The sequence below is a fragment of the Camelus ferus genome, chromosome 4 (assembly GCF_009834535.1).
Source record: "Camelus ferus isolate YT-003-E chromosome 4, BCGSAC_Cfer_1.0, whole genome shotgun sequence".
Classification (NCBI taxonomy): domain Eukaryota; kingdom Metazoa; phylum Chordata; class Mammalia; order Artiodactyla; family Camelidae; genus Camelus; species Camelus ferus.
Window position 1 is genome coordinate 32,975,591 of NC_045699.1, and position 26,536 is coordinate 33,002,126.

Consider the following 26,536-nt stretch of genomic DNA (forward strand, 5'->3'; position numbering starts at 1 on the left):
AAGCTTTTCTACTGAATCAAAGCATCTCTTTCCAGATGACAAATGTGAATGTTGTTGGAGATTTTTCAAAAAATTGAGCAAGCTCTCTTACTCATCATCATTTAAAAAATTATTTCATGGATGTGAAGAAGTGAATGAGGTATCTAAGAGTGAATGTGTTTTTTAAAAACTGCAGTCTCTGCTTTAAAAAATGTATGCCCTGATAAATATTCTGACAGTGAGACAATATCCATTTCTTGCATTAAAAATGTGAATCTGGAACTGAGAATACTCTACCTTTCTCAATGAACACCACAGTTTTACACCACATGGAGTCTAGATCTTTCTAATTTATACTTGGAAATATTGTTCTTTGTCTAGAGGAAGCTGAATTCTACAGGTAGTACTGGTGGAAATAATCTCCCGGATGAAGTCTTCTGTGCAGGGTGGATAACAGGAAGCAGGTGGGCAAACTTACTTCTTTGGTAACTGCCCACCAGAAGTGTGGCATCCGGAGGGTACATTCCATAAATACTGTTGACTGACAACACCCAGGATTCATTTCTTCCTCCACTCTGCCCACACCCTCTTTCTGTAAGATATTCCATTCTATAAATATGTGTTTTCTTTCTGACAACAGTGATAAGCCTGAAGCGGAGCCTACTCCTGAGAGAAACCCGAGCAGGAAAGAGGAAAACAGAATAAGCAATTCAGAATGTGCGTAGATGTGTGTCAGGAACTGGCCTGCTGATCTCAGCTTCTGCCAGAGAAGATAGGTGCAGAGTGTCACCCTATCTGCCTAAAGTGATGGTGGGACCCAAAAGCAGTTTTTCCTACCAGTCCCTTTTGCAAGTGCCTCCTCCCACAGCCAGATGAAAGAAGACGAACTGGCCCCTCACCACACCCAGCAGCTGCAAAGGTGACACTGGGCTCTCCCTGCCAGGCGGGCTTCTGTCCAAGAGCAAAAATAACTTCTCAGACTGCAGGGACATACCCAGGTGAGCAAGTACTGCCATTCACTTAAAAATCAATAGGGAAATAAAACTCAGGATATTAGACATTTGCCATCCCCCATTCCTTTGTCCTTCCCCCCAACCTGATTCCATTTGCCTTTTGAAGACAAAAGACACATCTGGCTTTGAAATATAAATGTTCAACAGCAAAGCCCACATATGACACTTGTTGAATACAAATTGTTATATTAGGCCACTGATACCTGATAAATTAAGCCACAATAAAATAACTTTAAAGAGAGCTCAAATGTATCATGAACTCTTTATTATACTTTATTAATCATAAAAGTAGATTCCCTACAAGAATGAAAAAAAAAAAAAAAAAGAATCAAACTGACTGACCCACCATTGATTTAAAGTACTGCATTTTGAAAAGCTAAACAAGAACTACTCTCTCTTAGATTATTAAGATCTTCTAGGGTAGGTGCTGTATTTTCAGATGGGTGGTAGATTATATTACATTACTATTTACCAAAATTTCCTGCCCATTTCCAAGGGGGAATTATATACGCCCCCTGCTATGTTGAACTCAAGTGTGGCCTTGTGATTTGCTTTGGGTAAGGACCACATATCCCTTCCAGGAGGAAGCTTGAAAAGGGCCAGCAAGGAACTTCACCTTGCCCTCTTATCCTCCTTTGCTCTGAAGAGTAGCAATGGTGCAGACAGAGGCTGTTCCATCAGTAGATCAAGGTCACAGAGCAGAGCTGCGGCTGGCCCACAGGGACATGTAGGACAACTGAGAAACCAATCTGTTTTGAAAGCCACTGAGATTTGGGGTCATGTAGGATAATTAGTATCTTGATTCATATTGAATGCCTTACCTAGGACCCTTAACAAAGCTTGGATGGATGGATGGGTAGATGGATGGAATGATAAGAAGTACTGAGAAATCCACTGGAGAAATTTGGTAGGTACCAATTGACTGTAAGTCAAATATTTCTTGAGAGAGTGTGGAGACAAGCAGCTTTGAGGTTAAATGACAGTTTGGAAAAGTGGCACCCAAAACGAAGGTTCTGTACATTAAAATAAAGATCTGAGTTACACAAGTTGACGGCAGTTTAATCAGCATCTAAGGTGTCTACTCTAACAATCAGGATGAGGTCTGCCATCTTTAATCCAGCTGCCCCGGACATGAGTAGGCAGAATACTAACTTGCCCCTGAGGAGTCACTGAAGTAATTACCAAAACAGCTTCTCCTTAGTCCCCACGGATACATCTTGTAATAAGGTGGTTCTAGGGATTAGATCACAGTTAAAAGCCTAAAAATACAAACAAGTCCCCCAGATTACCTAAACCTTAAAATTCCATCTTGTTGGTTGATACCCTTTAGCATTAAATAGCATTTCTTTACTGAGCTTCAGTCAGGGGTGTGGTGCTAGGCTGATGCTGGGTGGGGAGGTAATGTTGGTATGATGGTTGCAGAAGAGTCCCTGCTGCTCCTTAATGGGAAAGACCTTCCTTAGGCTTCTGTGCATAAGAGGCTTGTCTGGGCAGGCAAATGGCACTGACTCAGGTGCAGAGAGCACATGTTATCAGCTGCCACGCCAAGGACCAGAAGCCGGCCGGCATTCTTCCACCTGGATTGCGCAGCTGTTGTCCCTCTCTTCTCCTCCATTACTCATAGGTCTTTTGTTAGATCAGGTGCCACCTGGGATCCTCTCTACCACTACCTTCTGTCTTGAGACATCAAAGGGACGATATAAAATTTGCTTCTTTTGTCCTGGACATATTTTATGGTCACCCAACCCGTATGCAGAAGCTAGTGGTAACCACACGAATGCAAAGACCACCTAGGGAAAGTGAACTGAGAACACACCAATCAGTTAAGTCTTCACCAAGAGGATGCACTATGGACTGGCCCTGTGCTAGGTACCAAGAGAACAGACAGGAATCCCAGGGTCCAGGCCTTAAGCTCCAGTGGAATTTTCAGTCTTGATGAAAAAAAAAAAAAAAAAGAAAAAGAGAAAAGGAAACAAGATTACTCTTTTTTTCAACTAGCACAATTTGGAAATGAATACACGTACATACACCAACCACAGCTCAAGGGCAGGTGGGATCAGTAAGGGTTAGGGAACACAGGCAAGGCTTCCTCCCACCCAGTGAAACTTTTAAGGGATAAATAAAGGGAAGCCCAGCAAAAAGGAATATATATGATGCCAGAAGGACTAAAATAGGAAAGAATACAATTCACCCCCAAGTTATTTATATACTAACAGTTTCAGTTAAAATGCAAACAAAAGACACTTTATAGTTCTCATGAAAATGATACTAAAATTCACATGCAAAAATGGCAAAAAAAAAATGTTTGTAATTTTAAAAGGGGCAAGGGGATGCAGGGTGGAGGGGAATGAACTATCTGGACGTGATGTGTCAGTTAAACAGAAAGCTAGTAAGGTGTACAAGGAAAAGCACATGATGAGGTCATACAAAAAGTATACCATAAATTATATATGTACAATTTTTTACTATGTAAAAATTGTGTTTATGTAGAGTTAAGCAGAATCACAACCCACAAATAAATGCAAATGAGTAAAAGTTTAAGGTGACAGGGTTGTGGTTGTGATTTTTTAAAATATGAAGTTATCAATGCACATGTCTTTAAGAGATTACGCCCACTACATTCCACAGGTTCTTTACTTACACTAAAACCTCTCGACCCCGGACAACACCACCTCCCCTCCTTTGCCCCCTTAAGAAGGCACATGAACATCTGTGTCACTGGGTCATCACAATGACTAAGGGACACTTTTGGCATTTAGTGGACAAGGGCCAACAGCACATGGGACAGCCACACACACTGAAGAGAAGTCCTACGCAGAACACCAGCAGCACTGCTATTAAGGAAACGCTAGGACGAATAGGACAAAGACCAATTTTTCTAAGACTTCTCACGTGCTACCTAAGACAATATAAAAACCCTAAAATTCAACCAAATACCGTTCGTTACTTTCATAACATGATTTTTGAATCTAACTTTTCCACTAAAAAAATGCTCTCAAAAAGAATTTAGTCTCTCCACAAAGATGTAAATAGGCAAAAGACTTTTACATAAATAGAGAAAAGTCAAGTCACCTCCTTCCCTGGGAGAGGTCATATTGCTTTGATGCTAGAAATAACTGAGCAAAGCCAAGGGTCTAAAAGTTATCCCCCTTATTAAACACGTTTTTGCGCCCCATCAGTTCACTGTTATCCCACAGCTGGTCCAGAACCACTGCCAGTCACTCCTGCTCATTTGCTTCTCGTGAAATGTGCCCCTCCAGTGCCATCCCGATGTGCCTACAGCTACGACAGACAGCACCTTCTCCCTGGCCCTGAAGAAAAGGGGAGGAGGAAATGGAAATATACTCCTTCACGTGAGGTGTAGAAATGAGATCCTGTATGTCCAAGTAAATGGTTTTCCTACTCTTCTGCATTTTCAGGATTTGAGACTTGTGATCACATTTAACTTCCCAAAAGGCTGATGATACTGCCACCTAGTGAATACAGGCCTTTTTCTACCAGAAAGACAAAAATATACGGGCCCATGGACCTATTATTTCTAAAGTAGAGTTCATGCAGTATAATAATTAACCTGTTTTAGTTGCATTTGCAGTATCACTTGTTTTACATTTTAGAGGAGGAAAAAAGGTACTAAAGGAAACTTTCTAGTCTATGTATTACTCTTAGTATTATTAGCACACTAGGGGCACACAAGCAAATTCTGTTTCCCTGTCAAGCCTGGAAGCCCTGCTCTTCCTCCAGCAATGACTGCTATGGCTGTACTTACAATCAGCATGTTGCTGACGGCATAGCCCACTTGTCCCCATGTGATGAGTAACTACTTCACTGAACCTTAAAGGTCCTGTGAATCATGGGTCTGGTCACAGTTCTCTCCTTGCTCTGCTGCTGGAGAGCATGGAGCCTATTTCCAGTGTATTCACACAACCTCAAGCAATACATGCTTATCTTCACCCTTTATTTCCTCTTCTTGCTATTCCCTCGTCCCAGTATCCTCACCCACTGATGTTTAACTTCATTCTGGATACCCTTTTAAGCCACCGTAAATTTCCTTCTGAAAGAATGGGTACGCAGAAACAAAATCCACTACTGTCTTGTGTTGTGTGTATGATGCTACCACTGGGACCATGATCATGGAACCATGAGTGTACAGAAGGCAATTGTCACAGGCCATGGTGATTCCTGCCTTGTGTGACTCTGGGGTCCCCTTCTCACCTGTAATTCATTAGAAGAACTGATGATGGTCAAAACTGGGGTTCAGAGATATTCCTCAATTATAAGCACCATCTTCTTCACATTACAGTATGGCCTCAGAAGACGTCATCATCTTAGGATGAAAGTTAAATTCATCCTTAGGACTTCAGGCTAAATTCCTGTAGCTTCTTCAACTGAAGGGACTGCTTCTTTACTTCCCATCCCACAAAACCACTGGGTCTCATTGTTTTTATACTTTGTCCCACTCCTAGTAAGGGATCCATGTATTCCAAATTATAAAATATTTCATATAAAAGGTTTTTTTAAATATAAAGTCTTAATTAAAGACAGAATATAAACTGTTACAGCACCAGGCGTGAAGATGACAATACTGAAATCCCAAAGGCTCCCCCTTCTCTCTCCAGAAACACGGAGGGCAATGTTGGATACCTTATCAGCACTTGAGCACACATCTTGCTTATCCTGAGAAGCCCTGCCTACGCACTGCTGAACTGCATTCAGTCAGTGTTGTTTAGATGCTGACGCCAAGTGAGAGTTCATCACTGGGACATCTCACACTTCCTATCAAAATTCCCTTTCTTTCTCTTTTTTCGCTTCTTTTTTTTTTTTTCTTCAAAATTTCCTTTCTTATCTCCAATAATAAGCTATTAAAAATACAGATTGGAAAAATTACATTCTCAGTCGTACACTCGAGTCACAATACTTGACTATGTATTTTCTCCAGAACTCCCAAAAGCACAAAATAACTAACCATTTCCTATTAGCAAATCAGAATGTATGAAGTGTGGGTAGGTTGGTATGGGAGATATTATAGGCAGTATGTTTGTTCATGATGCAAATGAAAGCAGGTTTTATTTTAAACACTGTATTTTTACGTGCACAGGCATGGGCACACAAAATTTGATGGTCAAGGTGATGAAGATAACTGAAATATTAATGGGAAGATAAATTATCCAAAAATTCCTGGAAAACTGAAAGATCATCTGAAGGTCAGAAAATTAGTATCCGAGATTCTGAATTTTAGACATACTCCTATTTAATGAGATACTCTTTTATTAAAAAGTGAAGTGAAGCATAACTTCCTCAGTGGCTTCTTTGTTTGGAATTCAGCTTCAGAGCAGGGAGCAACTTCTAAGACAGGTCTGAAAAGCATGACAGACAGGGGAAATGGGTGTCATGATCTTTATTCCAATTTCAGTCATCACTTGGGGCCTCCACCTCTTCTCATCTATGTCCCAGACAGAATCTTGGAGCTCAATCCAGATACTCAATTTTACAAATTGGAAACAAAAGTACAGTCAGTGAGGAACTTGGTCCAGTAAGCAGGACTCTCCATTCAGTGACAATCTTATCTGTGATTTACTAAACGATTCCTTAGTTTGCCTACTGCTCTTACAGGCAGTAAGCCTGCAGTGGGCACAATACCAGCAAATGGAACTCTGGGGACTGACAGCTACCATCTCCAAAGGCCAAAAAAACCACCATGCATGTTAGCCAACCCTCCCTTGAGATGAGAGGATGCAGACACGGCTGGCAGGCAGAGTGATAACATAACCTAATTTACTCGGGCCAGAGTAGCAGAGGGAGCATATACAGGACCCAGAAGACATCTTTCAGAGAAAAATCACTCGAAATAATTCAAGGAAGCAACCAAATGAGAGAATACCATTGCAATATTCCTCTATGGGCTTGTGGAGGAAATTCACACTTCCATAAAGAGAAGTCCTGGGTACCAGCTTCTTTGCCTTTGCCCAGTCACAATTCCCAGAAAAGCGGGAAAGGCCACAAGCCTGATGTCTGCCTGTGGGTCTAGAAGATGAAATCAAATGGATACTCAGGTCACAGACACACAGCCAAAAGCATGTTCTCCCCTTAGCACACCTGAACCGTCTCCACTGGCCCTTCTGGCTTTCCAAGCCTAGTCCTCACTCCAGGGCCTGGAATATACAATCCTTCTTTTATCTACAAAGATTCTTCAATGACCCTTAAACCCAAGAAAGCTGGGGCCTGATGGTTCCAGCCACTTCGTGATCAGAGTCAAGGGGGCGTGGGTATCTCTTAACACTGCCTGATACGGGAGACTGCACTTTGTCAAACCAGCTGCTACAGTAAACCAACAATGGATACCTCTACGTCTTGTCCAAAGAAGGGACTGCTTGGATTGCATTTTTTAAATCATACAAATAAACTAGTACTTTGTTTTTAAACTACACAGTACATCATCACCACTTGTGTATCATTCCACTCGTCAGAACTACCTTTTCTCATTCTATACGCCCTTTGCTTAAGGACTCACTTGAAGACTGGAACTGAGGTCCCATTGAGAATTTGTATTTTTTTATACTTCTATACCATTCTAATTTATTAGGATGATCATGTGTTACTTTTATAATCTGAAAAGTTTTGATAAATATAAACTCACTAACCAAATCACAACATGTTCATCCTTTAACCTAGTTATTCCTATGAATTTATCCCAGAGAAATAATGCATTACAGCCTGATAATCTCGCTGCAATAATGTCTAAAGTAGCAAAGAATTACACACAATCTACATTTTTAACTTTAGAAAGATGGTGTATAGATTATGGTACATTGATATGATTAAAGATTATTTATCATTATAATTGTTAAAGGCTTTGAAGATGAGTGGAAAACTGCTACAACTTTAAGTAGTATTCCAAATGCACCTCATAACTAAAATATAACTCAATCTATATATATAAGAAAGATGAAAATGTGATATAGTAGGGTGGTAGAATTTATTTGAAATTTAAAATGTTTTGTTGATTTTCTTTAACAAATAAATATAAAGTACTTGCTAACCAGTGGTTACAGGAAAGTTAATTTTGCCATAGCTCCAAACAAAGATATTGACTTACTTCTCCTTTATTTAGAGAGAATTTTACTGGACTTACAAGCATTCCTAAATTTCACTGAAGTTCACTAAAGGAAAGGAAAGAAGTACCAGCTGGTTAAAAGATAAAGCACGGCAGCAAGATGAAGAGCTACGGGATCTACTTAAAATGGACTTGAGGCAGCAATCAGAGGTTCGAGGAACTCCCCAAGACTTTACAAACAAATCCATTTAACATCCACGCCATAAACCAGAGAAAAATCATTTGAAATAATTCAAGTACTTTCTAAATTAAAACACTGCAGTGGCATGACAGCAACACCACAATTAACAGTTTAATAACATGTCCATTTTTTTCTAGTCAAAGCCAACTGCTATGCGTATGGACATTTTTTCTTCCAAACTTTTTATTGGCTCAACCAAGTTTCCAAAGGGCTAGCGGTCAAGTTTTCTTCCCTTTAGATTCTCAGAACATAAAGATTTTCAATGATATTTCAAAAGCTCAACTCCCAGTGAGTAGCTGGGCAAGAAAGGACAGCTGGAGGCCAGCGGTGACCCAGAAAGCTAACAAGAAGCTTGAGTGCGTGCTCCTGTATTATTTCCCAGGCTTCCATCCAAGAAAATGCTGTGTAGAAGCGGTGTACATGAATGCATCCATTATGCATTATCACCACTGCCTTGTCCCACTCAAAGCCTTAGTATACTGGCTTAGTTCACCGCCCTTGGAGACTACCTGGACCATCCGCTGGGGTGGAGGCTCTTAAGTAACTTTATGAGTTGGCTTCGCGTACGTAGCTTCCCAGGTGTGGTTCAACAGTCACACCTTAAAAACTGGCAATCTTTTGTGAACAATTTGTGAAGTCTGTTTATCCCCTTGGCTTAAAGACAGACAGACTGACCAGATCAGCAGGGGTGATGACTGCGCTATTCCTGAAGTAGACTGCAGATATGACCCACCCCTGGAAACCACAACTCTCTTTATAGTTTCCACATGCAAATACCCTCCTGTTAACCGTCTTCATCTCATATGCGCTACGACAATAACATTTTTCTAATATGACATTGGTCAAAAGAGACTTTAAAAGCCAAACTTTCTTTCAGGTCTTTAGGAGAATACACAAATATTAGTAAAGGAGAACTGGTCTACTGTTAACACAGAATGTGATGCACATTAAACAAAGTCATTAAGGTTATAATTCTGAAAGTTTTATACTCTTTCCTTCGAAGATTCCATGGTACTGGGGGTCTCTCTCTCTCTCTCTCTCTCTCTCACACACACACACACACACACACACACACAGATTTCAAAAGGAAGAACAAATGATACACAACACACACAACCAGGTAAAGGTAGTGGAGACATGAAGGAGGCGCTCTAGGGTCCTGGTCTCTTCCTGAAGAGCAGCCTCATTTCAGCACCACATCCATTCCAGCTGATTCTTTGCCTCTAAATCCTTGCCACCCTACCATGATGGTGTCTCCCAGCACAGTAAGTTAAGAGAACAGGGAAAGGGAGAAGAAGTTACAGAGGTTCGTACAGCCCTGAAAGCAAATGTTTCTAGAACTGCTTCTGGGTTGGGTGAAGAAACAAGGCTGGCCCTCCTGGATTGGGGTGGGGCAGGTATGTGCAGCTGATCCTGGAATTGGGTGGAAGTAGGAATCTGCACAGGAACCAACAAGCCCACAGGAGAGGCACCGACTGAACCTGTGTTTACCAGGCTTAACCGTCTGTTTTCAATTGGATTATGATACGTGAAATTTGACCTCAGTGCCATCCTGAATGACCCAACAATACGCAAAGGAATTAAGGAAGATGAAAGAGGGCATCATTTACCTATCTATGACCAGCTGAAGAGCCAGTTTTAAAGAATGACCCATGAAAACTCATAAATTGGAATTTAAGCCCCAGCCCCGAAGTTTTCCCTAAGGATAAAACATTTAAAAATAAAAATCTGAATGGACAACTACACTTAACCACTTTCTTTTTAGGTTTTAAAACAACCCAGATATGTGCCTTATCTTATCCAAATCCGCTAGAATATAAACTCCATGAGAAGGGGGACTTTGTTTCTGTTCTCTGCTGTGTACACAGTGGTGAGAACAGTGCCTGGCATATAGTAGGAGCTCAATATATAATCTGTGGAGTGGATGCATACACTTTAACAGCTCACTAAGTCTGGTCCTCCTTTTCAACTGCAGTGGTCACATGGGAGCAGTGACTTACACTGTGTATTTAAAATTTTTAAATTTGTAGATTTAAATCGCAATTTATTATAAATTATATATACTTTATATCATATTCAGTGCTATACAGTAGGGGACAGCTGCATGGTTTCTCTCCGCTATGGTCTTTTAAAGAGGAAAACATGCTTACCCTAAGTGATAGAATGGGCTGCATGGGGAAGCCCAGACCCAGAGTGCAGAGTGTGGCTGAGCCTGTCTAACCACCACCCACTCTAGGGGGAAGGGCCTCGGGACGCAGGGCCGGAACACAGCACAGACCTGGGGCTCCCCCCACGTGCCGTGGGGAGTATGGACACAGATTCACCCTGTTACCATTCTCTTTTCCATCCTGGGCACTGACTAACCCATAATAAAACAATTCTCAGCAGGTGTTCATCTCTCCTTACAGAATCACATTTGCACACTGTTCTGGATACAGCGGCTCCCTTGGGGATGCTGTTAATGTCATCACATTCCAAAGCACTGAAGGAGAGCAGGCCACCAGGGAGGCCTCCTTCTCAGTCCCCTTCTATGCCTTGTAGCTATGCTCAACATCACTAGCCTGGACCAATTCATTCACTTCCTGGGTAAACGTGATCATGTGTCTTCTTCTTCTTTTTTTTTTTTTTTAAACTCAGACCTTTCTTAATAGCATATCATTCAGAGCCATTCACTTTCTGGTCTCCCCATGTCTCCAGCTGAACTACGGTATACATATATACACATACATACATACATACATATATATATGGGGGGAGAGGGAGAGAGGGAGGGAGGGAGAGAGGGAGAGAGAGGGAGAGGGGGGGAGAGAGAGAGAGAGAGAGAGAGAGAGAGAGAGAGAGAGAGAGAGAGAGAGAGAGAGAGAGAGAGAATTTCCTAGTGTTCATTTTCTTTCACTTCTTTATGCCTTTGCCCAGGCTGCTCACCCTGTCTACTGCAGAAGGGCTTCATTTGTTTTCCTCCCTCTCTTTAAAACCCAGTGCAGACATTTCCTCCTCCAGGAAGCCTTCCCCGATTCCCCCCACCAATGATAAATGTCCCTTTCCTATGCCCTCACAGTACCCTATGCCTAACTTCAAAGAGCTTAACATACTGTTGAGTTTTTACTTTCATTGTTGTTGTTGTTGTTGTTATTTTGGTTCTATCTTCAATTAATCCCTTAGTTTCTTTAGGAGATAGAGTCTTCTATTTCTTTATTCCAGCACTAGCCCATCTAGCACTTAATAACTAGCTAAAAATCCTTGATCCATGCATGAAGGAACTGGAGTTTGCTTGTATGTATGTCGATAACCTCCTGTATTTTACAGAAAATGGCATACTTAAATGCCTCCCTTTTATCACTTGGAAATCAGGCATTATCGTCCTGATAAGACTGGTCTACAGAATCACTGTTAGGGAAGATCAAAAAGTGATTGGCAAACAGGAGTTAAGCCTCTAGTAGCATACTTTCTATCTCTAGCATCTCTTAGACAACATTTTTATTACACACTTACTTGTAAGTACATACTCCTTCTAAAACATATCTAAGGCACATTCTTACAGCAAGATATTCTGTGGTGAAATGTGTTCTGGACTCTTTAGCAGATGGACCCAACATGCTCCAGCTACAATACTCTGAAATTGCTTACTTCACTGCCTGGAGTTCAATTTTCCCATATTTGCCATTCTTACTGACACTCAGTCTTCAAGACCCTGAATCAAATGCCTCTCCTCCAGGGAGCCTTCCTTGATCACACTAGGCAGGAGGCATCCCCCATTCCTGCAGTCTCCTCCAGCAGTTTGTGCCTCATTCGTCTTTGTGTCATCCACCACAGAATCTGACGTCACGCACGGCCCCATACAGCACATGCTCCACAGTCACCAAAGCAAGAGCGGCCCTCTCTATATATAACCCTTAGTGTTTGTCATAGAGAAAAACTAGAAACAGACTAAATATCCAACACCAGGGAAACAGCGTAGCAAGAACTATGGTACATCAAAACAACAGGATATTAATGTTCCTAATAAAAATGACCATTCTATGACTTCTGTCCACTTATGGAAACATTAATATAAAATAATGCTGTGTGGAAAAATACATAAATAGAATATGAACTGTGGCCCAACTTTTTAAAATTTCTGAATGCACATCTGCAAGGCAACTTGCAGTTAAATAAACTTGACGTTATTGCACATTTTTTAGCTTACATTCATAGTATACCATATGATACTCATCTTAAATTCTCCTGCATTTCATGTGTAGCCAGAGTAGCCTTACTACCTTAGAAAACATCAAAAAGCATCCCCAGTGACCAATGGCTGGGAAACCTCTTAAGCGCTTTAACGTTGTTTTAAGTCCAAATTCTCAATGGATTTAGAGAAGCTTTACTTGCTATTCCATAGCTGCTTTGAAACACACTCTATCTGAAAGCATCAAACCAAGTCTACCCCAGCACTGACCTCTGTACCCGAGTGTGTTACGAGCAACAGATTCAGTGAGTAGGAATGCTAAGCCATGAAGAGCAAACAAACCAAAGAGGGAAGGATGAGAACCAAAACAGGGTGGCAGGAGACAGTTCCTGTCATTCTATCAGTGCCCGGTATCTAGGGCCCTCCTTCCCAGCGCCTGCGTGCAGCAAGGAGGGCAGGACTCACTCTCCTTCCACAGACACCTGAATTTCTCACTGCACTGGGTCCCTGAGTCCAGAGGTTCCAAAACGAAAAATTCTAATGACAAGAGATGTCCCATGTCATAATGTATCTGACCTCAGGGAGTATGACTCCAGTGTGTTCTCCTTATGCCAATTCCTCCCAATTTTTAAGAGTCTGCTAATGGCATATATTTAATTATAATAGTCTTTCCCCCCTACTTCATTTCCCAGTCACTTCCTTAAGTGTCACTTAAAATACAAGGTGGTAATAAGATAATTCTCATCACCAATTAAAAACAGGCCGGGACTAACTGCTTCTTACCAGCATGGCTGTGTCTTCAATAGTATGTTAGTACAATGACAAGAACTTTCTCTGAAAGGTTAGTTGTAAGCAAGTGGTTCTGTTATCTGCCTCAGATGCATGTATTGTAAACACAAAATGCTCTATTAGTTTTCCATCTCCTAGTATAAGCATCATGTACATAAAAGTCACATGACTTTTTTATATATAAACCCAAGAGCCTAAGAGAGTCTTTCAGTGTTTAAGTTATTTGTGATTGCTGTGTTTATGATATCCTCAATTTTTTTCCCTCAGCCTAAGAAGGGAACTTTCAGGCGATATAAGCTGGATAGCTCCTTTACATCCCAAATCATTAATTACAGCAAAATCCTTTGACATCTTAAGCCCAACACCTATGACCCCACTTGATCAGAACCTGTAAAGCAGGTTTTTAATTATATGCCAGGTGAAGATCCATCCTCCTCCTCTTTTCAAGACTACCTTCTTCCAAAGGAAGATCTCATCATGAGTCCAGTATCAGCAGAAGCTCACACCTTAGCAATTTAGTGAGGATAAATGTAAGGGGTGTTGGAGTTAGAGCTTTTTATTGATCCCAGATACTCCTAACTGCATCATTCTGCTGGGCTTCCTGAATTCAAACTCCATATATGCTGGGTGCAAGGTGAAGCCAGGGGCATTCAAACTAAAGGTCAAGGCAGTCACAACTGACTCAAGTTTAGTGCTTTATTTTCTCTGCTGTTAAATATAATATTCCTCCAGCCTGAAGTTTCCACTCACAGGAAAATAAGAAAGTCTAAGAGAGAAGTTATATCCAGGTTCAAGAAAAGGTATGATGTAGAAACTATTATGAGTAAAGATACAATAAATGCTAATGTGGTATCTCTCGACATACCCAGAGTGACAGGCACCAGGAATGAGTCTCACAATACTAAACTTTAAACTGGGCACAAGATATACAAGGTATTCTTGGTAAATTCTTCTGGCTGCATGATCATACAATGATTAGTTATCAAAGCTACTCCAAGCTCTTCAAAATCACTTACTGATGCAAAGACAATCTATACATTTAAACGTCAGAGTTAGTCAGGCATATTTTCAAAACATTACAATTCTAGGCTTTATTTACCAGCTAGGGATTGTACCATATTGTACCTAACCCCACTCTCAAATTAAAGTGTGCCAGAAGGGGGAAGAATATGAAAATTTCCTACAAAATGCCAAAGCCAAGAGGAAATGTTCTTGAAAAAATGTATCTTTGGAAATTCTGAATAAACCTGCTTCTTGTTGAGAAGAAACAAGAGACACCTTCTCCATATACAAAAAGCAGGTGGTAAGACCCCAGAATGAGTTTTGAAATAGAGTAAAACACTTAGGAAGATCATAATCACTGCAGATGGACACGACCCGTAACTGTTACAATCCCAGTCATCACAAATGCAACATGCCTTGAATTCATGCTTTGTTTTCACAGAAGCTGCTAGCCAAAAGAGTTGAGGCATAGTAAGAGAAACATAAAAAATTACAAAAGAAAAAGGGAGTCACACTGGAATTTCACCTAGGCAAGATCTATTTTGCAAGAATTAAAAGCAGTAGTCAAAAGAAACTGCATTGACTCTCCAAGGAAAAGAGGCCCTCCATGCTTATAACTAACAAAAACATTTCATCAATGTCCTCTGACTGTACGACTTCACAAGTAAAGTTATAAGGACATGAAAAATTTCCCAGTTTTGTGCCATCTAATAACCTAAGCAAAAATGAAATTATCTTATTATAGGATGATCAACCTGTACTTAAACACTGAATAAGACACTCTAGTAGGAATACATCAGGTAGTATTTATCTTCTATAACTGAAAACCAAAAATTATTCTACTTTAAAATGTGGCATGAACTAAAAATTAAGAGTCAAAAATCCATGAAAGGTTATTGAAAGAATGTTAGGGATGTCTGGATGCGAACACTAGCCTTTGAATGTAAAACTGTTTTTCCACAAAAAAGTAACCCACTCCATTTATAGTCAAAATATCTGCTTGTCTATAGGCCTATGAGCACTAATTTTAACAACCCACCACTAAGTGGCCTGATCAAAATGACTTTACATTAAAATGATTCACTACCTAGCAATGTCAAGTTTCAGACCTGCTACACCCATGCTCACAGGAAAGAGCCCACTGTGAAACTGACGGAAAGTAGAAACAATGACACCCCAGGTGCAACGTGCACATCTAATGTAGATACTGCTTTCCAAAACATTCTCCAGTAAAAGGACCCAGGCTCCTTGAAGAAGTAATTGATTCCAGAGCTAGAGTAAGGAAAAACACAAGATGAGCCTTGAACATCTGGAGGTGCTACAACATAAGGAAGTGTTTGGAAAAGGTTAGGAACTTATCAAAGGAACATTAGGGCTAATCTGAAGGAACCCCCAATGGCCAAAGCTGGAACAATCTGAGCAACAAAATAATGGTAATATTGGATTAGAACTCACAGAGAAAAGTAACTATCCATGAGTCCATACTGAGATTACACACACACACACACACACACACACACACACACATGTGAATAGCTCTTCCTTAAAGAATTCCATAAATAAATAAGCATACAAATAATAAAGGAGATAAAATCACCATTAGGCAAATGGTATGGTAATAATAACGGCAGGCAAGATCTACTAATGTATGCTGAAATCAGCAGGTGGAAGCCTGAGGAGAAAGAGGATAACTGATTAGCTTCAAAGTATCTCCTCCCAAGATACTTATCAATTACAAAGAGAATAATAGTCACTTTATAGTGATGAGAGAGACTACCTGAATCAAATGATTAAGGTTAGCGTCACCAGTAATAAGGGAAACTGACCTCAAGTAACCACTAACCAAAAAAAAAAAAAAAAAAAAAAGCCCCATCATCAATTTTGTGGTATTGATGCCTACCCAAAATGCCTACAGAAGCTCAAAGTAAACATCAGAAAAGCCCAAATTCAGCCACTGAATATAGTAACTGACGAGAACTGTTCAAAAGTAGCAAGATCATGAAAGACAAGGAAAGACCAGAGGAACTGTCACAAATGACAGGCATCTACAGAGACAGAACCACCAGGTGCAATATGGACCCTGGGACAGAAAAAGGACCTTAGCGGGAAACTGGATGGAACGCTAATAAGGTCTGCAGTTGAGCTAGAAGTATGCTATCAATTTAAATTTCCTGATACTTGATAAGAACACTATGGTTATGTAAGATGCTAATATTAGGAGAATCTGGCTGAAGGCTATTATGAACTCTGCTCTACCTCTTGCAACTTTTCTCCAAGTCTAAAATTATTTCAAAATTAAAAAAAAAATTTTTTTTTGGATGAGGAAAGCAACTGTCATTATCCTCATTCCTCACTTCCACTGGCTTTCCTTCCTTTGGGCATTTTATGAAAGCATCTTACTCTGCTTTATTTAGTTAACCATGTGAAAAGCATAGAAAGGTGTGAGATGAGACTCAGATACACAGAATATCACAGTTACATCCCCCCTAAATGAATGTGGTCCGCTTTCTGGAGTTTAGCTAAACCTTTTAGTTAGCCTTGAACAAAACAAAGTCTTTAACTTTAGAATATGTTAGTAAATTCCCAAACTGATCTTCTGTGGATGGTGCTAATAAACAAGAGAACACTGGGTGTTCACAGACTGTCAACAAGCAGATCTTTTGGCATAAAATCCAAAACTATTTAAGAATGACTGACAGCAGTGGGGGGCGGGGATAACAAAAGACAGGAGTCGGGTGGGGTACACAAAAAGCAAGAGGAAGAAAAGCCTGAGAGGTGCAATCGTGCTACTAGTTGCTTCTGCACCTGACAATAGTAAGTTGGACTAACAATGCACTTTTAAACACCTTGTTTACGTAGCTCATAAACATACCCAAAAGGATTTTATTATTTACCTTATGTTTAGATTACTATATAATGTTACTACATAACACAAGAATTAAAAGGGTTAGACATACACTTCTTTTCTCCTTTCCCCCCCGCCAAGCATTTAACTACTCTTTGTAATTCTTAACTAATAGTGGGTGGCATCTATTTCCAGAGTAAACAGGCACTTAAAAACAAAAACAAGATTTCTAACTGTCCATCAAAAGGTATTATCTGCACATTGCTTGCCTAAGCAATTTTACTTACAGGAATTTACCTTAAAAACATGCTCACACAAGTATACATTCATGAAGGTACAAGATTATTAATTTCACATTGTTTATAATAGGGAAAAACTGAGAACACACTAAATGCTCATTAAAAGAAAGCTTTCACACAAATATAGTACATTTGTACAAAAGGGTACTACTCAGCATTTAAAAGGAATAAGGTCAATCCAGATGTACTGGCAAAGAAAATATTTCATAGTCAATAATTAAGTAAAAACAATTAAGTTAAAATGTACACAAAGTCATGAGTCTAGCATATGACTCTATGACAGATATGAGCCTAGTGTATTTGTACACATATGTATAGAGAATATATCGAAGGATGTGTATCAGACTTAACAGGAGCCACTCCAGGAAGTATCTGGAGAGATGGTGGTGTTCTTACCTAATTTTTAAAATAACCAGTAGAGATTATTTTTTTAATTTAGAATTTTTAAAAATGTAAAAATAATGTACAAGCAGTTTTGTTTCTATACACCAAGAATGAAGAATATGAAAAAAAATCAAGAAAACAATTTGATTTACAATTGTATCCAAAGAATAAAATACCTAATAATAAATTTAATGGCGACAAAAGACTTGTACACTGAGAACTCCAAAACATTGCTGAAAGAAATTAAGACCTAAATAAATGGAAAGACATCCCATGTTCATGAATTAGAAGACTTAATAAGATGGCAACACTACCCCAAATCATCTATAGACTCAATGCCATCCCTCCCTATCAAAATTCTAACAATCGTTTTTTGCAAAAATGGAAAAAGCTGATCCTTAAGTTCATATGGAAATACAAGAACCTCTGAATAGCCAAAATGATACTGAAAAAGAAAAATAAAGTTGGAGGACTCAAATTTGGGTCTAGTATCCAGAATATATAAAGAACTCTTACAATTCAACAGCAAAAAGACAACACAATTTAAAATGGGTAAACGACTTGAATAGACATTTCTCCAAAGATTTACAAATGGCCAATAAGCACATGAAAAGATGATCAATATAATCAGTCATTAGGGCAATGCAAATCAAAACCATAATGAAATGCTACTTCAGACTCACAAGAATGGCTATAATTTTTTTTTTTTAAGGAAAAATCAGTGTTGGCAATGATGTAGAGAAACTGGAACCTCTATGCTTTGCTGGTGGGAATGTAAATGACTCAGTTGCTATGGAAAACAGTTTGGCAATTTCTCAAAAAAGTTAAATAGGATTACATATGACCCAGCAATTCTACCTCTAGGTACAGACACCAAAGAACTGAAAACTGGACTCAAATACTGATGTATCCATATTCATAGCAGTGTTATTCAAATAACCAAAAGGTGGAAAAAGTCAAATGTCCATCAATGGATGAATGGATAAACAAACTGTGGCGTATCCATACAACAGAAAATATTATTCAGCCATAAAGTGACTGATACATGCTACAACACAGATGACTCTCAAGAACATGCTAAGTGAAAGAAGCCAGACACTAAAGTCACAGTACTATGATTCCATTTATATGATACATCCAGAATCAGTAAATTAATAGAGACAGAAAGCATGTAAGTGGTTGCCAGGGGCAGTGGTAGGAGGGAAGAGGAAGTTACTGCTTAATTGGTAGAGGGTTTTCTTTTGAGGTAATGAGGAAAATGTTTTGGAACTAGATAGAGGGGGCATCTGCATGACACTGTGAATGTAATAAACGCTGCCAAATTATTCATTAAAAAATTTTGTTGTTGTTGTGTGGATTTCATCTCCTTAACGATAAATACAATTTAAACAGTATTATATAGGTAAGACCAAAACACCAATCCCCACTGTTACTTTACTGCAGAATAGTCAGACTGGTATCAGCGTAGACAGGCATCTTCTGTATCCAGATGTCTCTCTGTGGAACACTCTGGATAAAGGACTGTCGCCAGGAGAAAAGAAAACATACTTACATACTAGGGACTGTAAGTAAGCACTGTTCCCAGGGCAGCAAAGGGATCCACTTCCTGAGACACCGCCTAGTCAGCCCAGCTGAGCTTAGGATAAGGGCTGAGAGGACAAGCCCCAGCTGCCTTCAGTCTCCTCTCTCTCCACACTTAATCAACAGTGATAGGAAGCCCCATACCCTCCCTCCTTTACAGGGGAGGAAACAACCACAGCTCATACACAGGACCCCGGGTAAGAATCTGGAAAAGATTTGCTGATTTGGTGTAAAAGCTGCTTGTCACCATTTTACCAAGTCCTAGAAATTAGCATTTCTCCTATTCTCTCAGCACAAATCTTCTCACTGGTGATCTATTTGGAAGCACGCCCTCAAGGGCAGCAGACTCACTCTGCAGTCAGCTCCCCAGTTCTTGTTCTTTTTGTGGTGGGAAGTCAGGGGGTTGGGGTGCTCCCGCAAAGGTACGGGCTGTCCCCTTCACAGTGCCTCCATGGCAACAGAAATCCACACCAGAAAAAGCACTGCCCTTTCAGCTGCTTGTTTCTGGGTCACATAAATTAACTCTTAGTTAATCCTCCAAAGGTACCAACAATTGCATTTTAGTTTAAGCTATTTGTTTTGGCTATTTCCATGTCTTAGGAAATGAGAATTTCAAATCAAAAGGCGGCTTTTCAAAACTTTGTAGAATCAAATTGTTTCTGTAACAAGAAAGAATGATATGAAGAACTTACATAACTTTGTTAATTCTCTTGATTGGAATAAACAGATCTCATCAATACAAAGTGGCTAAATCAAAAGAATTTCTTTCATACGTTAGAGGAGCCTGAATAAGAGTGACGGGAATCTTAACTCTCCAGATTTTTATCTTCAATTTTTTCAAAATTTTCCTCATTTAAGTGTCATTAGTAAACAGCACTAATGCTACTTTTTAAAGTTTTAGAAACTAACAGTTAAAACCCTATTCAATATATTTGAATATTCAAAAATACCTATACTTGTGGATTTGAGCTTAAGAAATGAAACAAAAAAACACTCATGAATTCTCTACTTCATTTCATTGGATCTTTAGACATTTTACAAAATATAAACAACCTCAAGCTTATGAACAATTTAAGATTTTTAGTGTTTCTGCTTTTTTTTAATCCTTGGCAAGGTTGGGTCCCATGATTTCATCAAGAGTTCTTGAAATGAGAACTCTATGTTAAGATGGAGGATTTAGAGACTTACAAAGTCAAAAAGAAATCATAACTCCTATATTTTTAATCATCCATCCTCCTGGTCTATGATTTACCCTGTAATTCCCACAAGAAAATGAAGAAAGTTTTGAAGAACGAGTTATTCTCAATGTAAATCTCCAGTCAGCCTCTGTCAATCACGTTAGCCTTTTCCCCTGGTTAGCCTTTCTCCACCTCCTGCCAGAAAACTACACTACTATTTAATTGCTTTGTGACTTCACATTTTATTAAAGAGGCAGAAAAACATCAAGAGCTAAAACAACGAGATAAGCTCATTGCCATAAATTGTCCCCTTAAGCAATGAAACTTGCCTCTCTAGTGTAATAAGGTGGGCACTGTGAAAACCCCAACAAGTGCCATTCTGCCTAAGTTCAGCGCACTCATCACTTACAGAAACCCTTACAGTTCTCTGGACTGCAGTGCCATACATCAGAACCCAGGGCAGCCAGCTGCATGAATTCCAAGTCCAGTGTGAAGGGCACAGCCCAGTGAGTCACTCTGCTCTCCATCCTCTTCCACCCCAAATTTACCTCCTATTCTTGTGGTCCAAAAAGAAAGGCAGAAGAGAATGATGAGAGACAGAGCGGTGAGAAATTCTGTAACCTGACAGCACCCCATCTGCGATCCTGCTTCCCTGGAAGTCAAACTACTTGTTACATAACCCAGTGAAACATTTCACTAAATGTTCACCCTCATGAACTTGGAAGAATGTTCTCCTTTCCCACTCCAAAGTCCTCATTTCTTCCTTTGCAGTGAGACAAAAATCAGTATCCGATTATACCGCATTCCTGCATGTGCCCGAGCCCCTGTCCTCTGGAAGATTACATTCAGTGATTCCTGCAAACCAAGGAAGCCTGGTGTTCAAAGTCCTGGGAAAATATCAATTAGTCACTTCTCTAAGATGCTGCCAGCCAGAAACAAAGGCTTCAAGTGTTTTTAAAGCCCACTGATGTGTATAAAAAAGTGGGTTTAATACGTTGTTCAGAAAATGCATGCAAGTATATGGGGGGGGCTGGTAAAGATCTAATATATTTACTAAGCATAAAACAGTCTGAAAGGATATACAATAAACTCAGCGGTAGTTATTTTAAGAGGTGGGATCAGAAGGTGGGATGCAAGTCAATTCTTTTCTTCATACATGTTTTATGGCTTGAATATGTGACAATGGATATGCATTATTTTTGCAATTCATTTTAAAAGCTAAAATGTGGAAAAGAATGGTGACCAATCTTTCCAAACCAAGAAATCAGAATACAGATTCTGCCAAAGCATTTTTGCCCCTTATCTAAATGCAAGAGGCAGCAAAAGAAAAGAAACTTAGTCATCGGAAAGTTGAAGTTTCCAGGTTTCAACTTTTTTTTTTTTTTAAAGGCAGACACAATATCTAAAACAAGACTGTCAAAATTTCTAGCAGGTTCTATGAAATTAGCTATTGAGCAAACAGAACAAGCCCCTAAACTGGCAACATGACGTCTTCCTTCCTCTTGGAAACATGGCCACGGGAGGCGACCCCAGGAGCATCTCTCCTGGGCTGAGATGGTACTGAGCTGGTACGCTCAGGAAGAATTTGGCTCAAGTCAATGAACAGTTTCTGCATGTACTTTTTGAAAAACAACTACAAGGAGAGACAAACAAACAAAGAAACAAAAAGCAACATCAGAGTCCCTAAGGACCGTAATATGGGTGGTAATAAGAGCTCTCTTTAAAAGAATTAGAAAAGTCCAACTGGCTACTCATTTGGGGAAAAAAATTAATTTTCATTCATACTTCAAACTCAGTTTCATACAGATGAAGTATTTTAAAATGTGAAGTGAAGCAATAAAACTACAATAAGAAAATATAGGTGGGTTTCTATGCAATCTTGTGGTTGAAGATAATTGCTATTCATTCATTCATTCTACAAACACTACATGCTTAACATTAAAGACCTAGCTGTGGACCACACAGACACAACCCCTGTCCCTATGGAGTCACAGGCCAGAGGAGGAAATGAGAAAAAGAAAATAAACCAAAAATCATTGCATATTGATACATGCAAAGGGAAAGAAACCAGGATTGTGAGATGGAGAATACTGGGGAAGAAAGACCAAATGCTAGACAGGAAGGCACTCTGTCTGATGTAAAATTTAAGGTGAAGCCTGAAGAATGAGGACCATGATAACAGAAAACCACTTACCTGCACTCTGTGAACAGGGTGGTCTTCTAAGAGCTCTGCATGGATTAACCCACTTAATCCTCTCAACAAGTCAAGTTAGGTACTAATATGATGATGATTCTGCTGTTACAGGTAAGGAGAGGTGAAGAAACACGTTCAAGGACACAGAGCTAGTGAATGTGGAAGCCAGGTGAAGCCAAGCAGCCTACTCTAAGAGCTCTCTCTCGAGAACTGGCTCTCTGAACAAGGAGTCAGTCATAAGAAAGGTGTATGAGAGTGTGTGTGTGTGTGTGTGTGTGTGTCTGTGCACGTGCACGCACACACAAGCACATGCTCCAGGCAAAGAACAGCACCTACAGAATCCTGGGAACAAGAAACTGGCTGATGGATTCTATGAACTGAAAGGAGGCCAGTAGGGTTGGAACATAGTGTTTGAGTGTGAGTGACAGAGGTGAGGCTGGATAGCAGGCAAAGCTGGATCATGCCTGGGCCTTGCAGGACATGGTAAGGAGGATGCCATGACCGGCTTAGGCAGGGGTGTGCCAAGGTGTGATTACACTTGAAAGAGATCACTCTGGAAGGTGAAGAACAGACTTTAGGGGAGGAATACCAAGGCATTCTTGCTTCCTAGTTAGTCTATATGGAACCACAGAAAAGATTCAACCACCTTAAGTATTTACTATGAAAAACACTGCGTAAAATTCAAAGGCAAAGGATATATAATATTTGTATCATAAAAGATAATTTATAAAAAAAGAGACTTACAAATCAGTAACAAAAAAGCATATACTTCTTTGGAGAAGTGGGCAAAGAACATGAACAGAATATTCACAAAAGAATACACACAAATGGCTTATAAACATAGGACAAATGTTTACTTGTGCATAAAACTGGGTAAATTTTTTTTTTAATTCAATGATCTAACTGTTATGAAGACTGTGGGAAAAGACAACGCTTGCATACTGCCAGTGCGATTATACACTGGTTGTCTTTCAGGTATTACAAATCAAAAACCTCTTTCCTGATTTTATGTTAAGAATAATTAAGGGTAGCCTCAAAATTATAGTTAGGAAGATACATATGTCCAGAGGGAGATTTGTGAAGTACATATATTCCTAAACTAGAATCTTTACCAGCCTTGAATAATTATGTAGCAATGACACAGACATGGAGAGAAGTGTACAATATATCAGTTAAGAAAAATAGGTTGCATATTTGTATTTAAAAAATCTTATTTAAGCATATACACATGGAAAAATCTCTGAAGAGTATTAACAGTGGTGATTTAATGGTGGTAGGATTGTGCATTTTTCAACAGGCCCTTTTATTTTATCTATATATCTTTCATTTATCTATAAGTCAATATACATTGCTTTTAACAAGTAAACAAAGAACCTAAGGAAAAAAATAGAACATCATAAAATAAAACTGTAGAAATGCTAAACTGCCTTGTAAAGGAGGTCACAGACAGAAGACTCAGTGTAGATGAGTTGAATCAGAAAATGGTATGACAGAAAGGGACTTTTGGAGGCATGTATCTTGTCTAACTCCTCATTTCACAGATTAAGAAACCACCTACCATCTCCCCACTTCACCTACCTGACTATAAGCACAGCCCTTAACAAAGGTTTCTAGAACCAAGAGCTGAACGAGTGCTTCTTGTTTCTCTGCTGACTGCAACCACCAGCAAGTGTGTATAAATATTATCACTGCAGTACTTAACTTCTGAGCAAAGGGTACCCCAGGGCTAGAGCACAGCCTGACAGCCGCTGTGGTATTTGGAAACAAGAGGATTGTTGCAGAGTGTGATTTCCTCTCATTCCACTAGGCAACTAAGGGATTTCCCTTTCCCAATGTTCACCTTGCCCCTGTCTGGCAAGTGCACGTTCTCAGCACCCCTAAAGCAGGGATGCTGGGGTCACAGAGTCTGCCAAGTTGGAACCCAGACGTTACCTGGGTTCTGTGTCTTGCACCGCAGGGGTCTCTGACAGCCCTTTCTGACTCCCGGGCCCACTTCACACCTTGGCTGTTCCAAGTAGTTCCTCTTTCTCAAATCAAAAACCTCAAACTGACCACTCTTAGTCTCACGAATACTTCCCTTTTTCTTTAGTCAGGAGGTATATCCAAGCCATAAGTCTTGAGCCCTCTCAAATATTCCTTTCTACCTCAAAGCACCTGAGTCACTATCCTCCATCTCTCCCTCCCCTCCTCCCTGCAACGATGGAGCCCCCTCCCTCCATCACCTCAGCCAGCTCTACGGGTCCTGTGGTCCTGGCCCCTTCGATTTTCCCCTCTTTCTGGTCATGCTCTCTCTCCCACCTCCCTTCCTCCCTCCCCACTGGGCCCCTGCCTTACATTCAATACATCCAAGTTCCTTACCCTACTCTGCTGCCTCCTCCCCGGCAGCGTCTCTCTTTGCTCCTTCCTTTTCCAGTACATTTCTGGACCTGAATATCCTGTCCTGCACCTCCTGAGTCTAGCATCATGTCATGAAGCATCAGAGTGAGGATTTAGTCAGAAGGCCTAGGGTGCACACTGAGCTCTGCCACTCACTGCTTCCATGACCTCAAGTGAACAAGTCACTCGATTCTTCCAAATCAAACTCCTCCTCCATAAAATGAGGTGAACAACACCTACTCCACCTCCCTCACAGCGATGTTGTGAGGATCCAGCAAGATAATGTGTGTGGAAGTGCTCTGTGAGCTTAGAGGGCACTTTAACATTCTAGTTACTCCTGTTACTCTTTCCCCTCCATGTCTGGACCTCGCAGCGTCAGTGGAGGCAGGGATGGTTATTTGTGACCTTCAGGTTGCTCAGAGAGTTCACACGTGACACCGTAATGTCAGCACCTGGAGTTTCTACTGTGAGTTACTCATCTGGCAATAATCATATTCAACCCAAAACAAGTACAGTGGACCCTTGAACAGCACGGGAGTCAGGGGTGCTGACCCTCCACGCAGTCAAAAACCTATAGTTGTCCCTCCATCCATGTCCGGGTTGCCTAGTACCCAGGGTTCCACATCAGCAGATTCAACCAGCCACTGATCGCGCAGTGCTTCAGTATTTACCACTGGAAACAATCTGTGCGTAAGTGGACTCGTGCAGTTCAAACCCATGTTGTTCAAGGGTCAATTGCATATAACTATGGTTTTTCAGTTATATGAGCATGGACTTCTGGGAGACAATAGTCATAACCAGCAATTACTGAGCAGGTACCAGAAGTCACGCACTGTTCTAAGACACTTATGTCAACTATCACCTAGCACCACTACAGGAGGGGTTTTATTACCATTTCTATTTTATTGATGGGAAAACAGGCAGAACAGCACTGCCATAGTTTAAACCCAGGCATCCAGCTCCAAAGTCCATTCTGTTACACATTGCCCTGCAGTTCCTTTAGTGATGAAGTGAGGTTTAAAGTGGAGAAACAGAAACCAGGTAGGAGGCTACGGCTCTAGAGGACTGGAGACAAGAAGACAGAGCTGAGCAAGGACACCTGGAGTCTTTTCAAAAGGCAAACAAAATTATTCCATTGCCAACTACCAGTGCTGCTGAGGGCCTAGGGTCATCGGGCATTCCATATACTGCTCGTGGGAATATGAACTGGTACAACCTTTGAGAAGACAATTAGCACAGTGCATCAAAAACCTGAAGGATCCAGTCTCACACTGTGGCTGACTCAGAAATGCCACCTGAAGCTGTCTGCCCGAGGGAAACAGTTATGGATGTGCACAGAAGATGTTATAACAACATTGTTTCTAAAGCCAAATAATGAAAAACAAATAAATGTCTAGCAAAGGAGATGGTGCAGAGAAACCACTGCATACCCAAAT

At 40.3% G+C, this 26,536-nt stretch overlaps 1 protein-coding gene across 3 annotated transcripts in view; it reads right to left on the reverse strand.

Annotated features, from left to right (window-relative positions):
- KANK1 (KN motif and ankyrin repeat domains 1) overlaps window positions 1-26,536 on the reverse strand; it is a 179,904-nt gene that overhangs the window by 91,652 nt on the left and 61,716 nt on the right. The gene's annotated exons all lie outside the window — the stretch shown is intronic.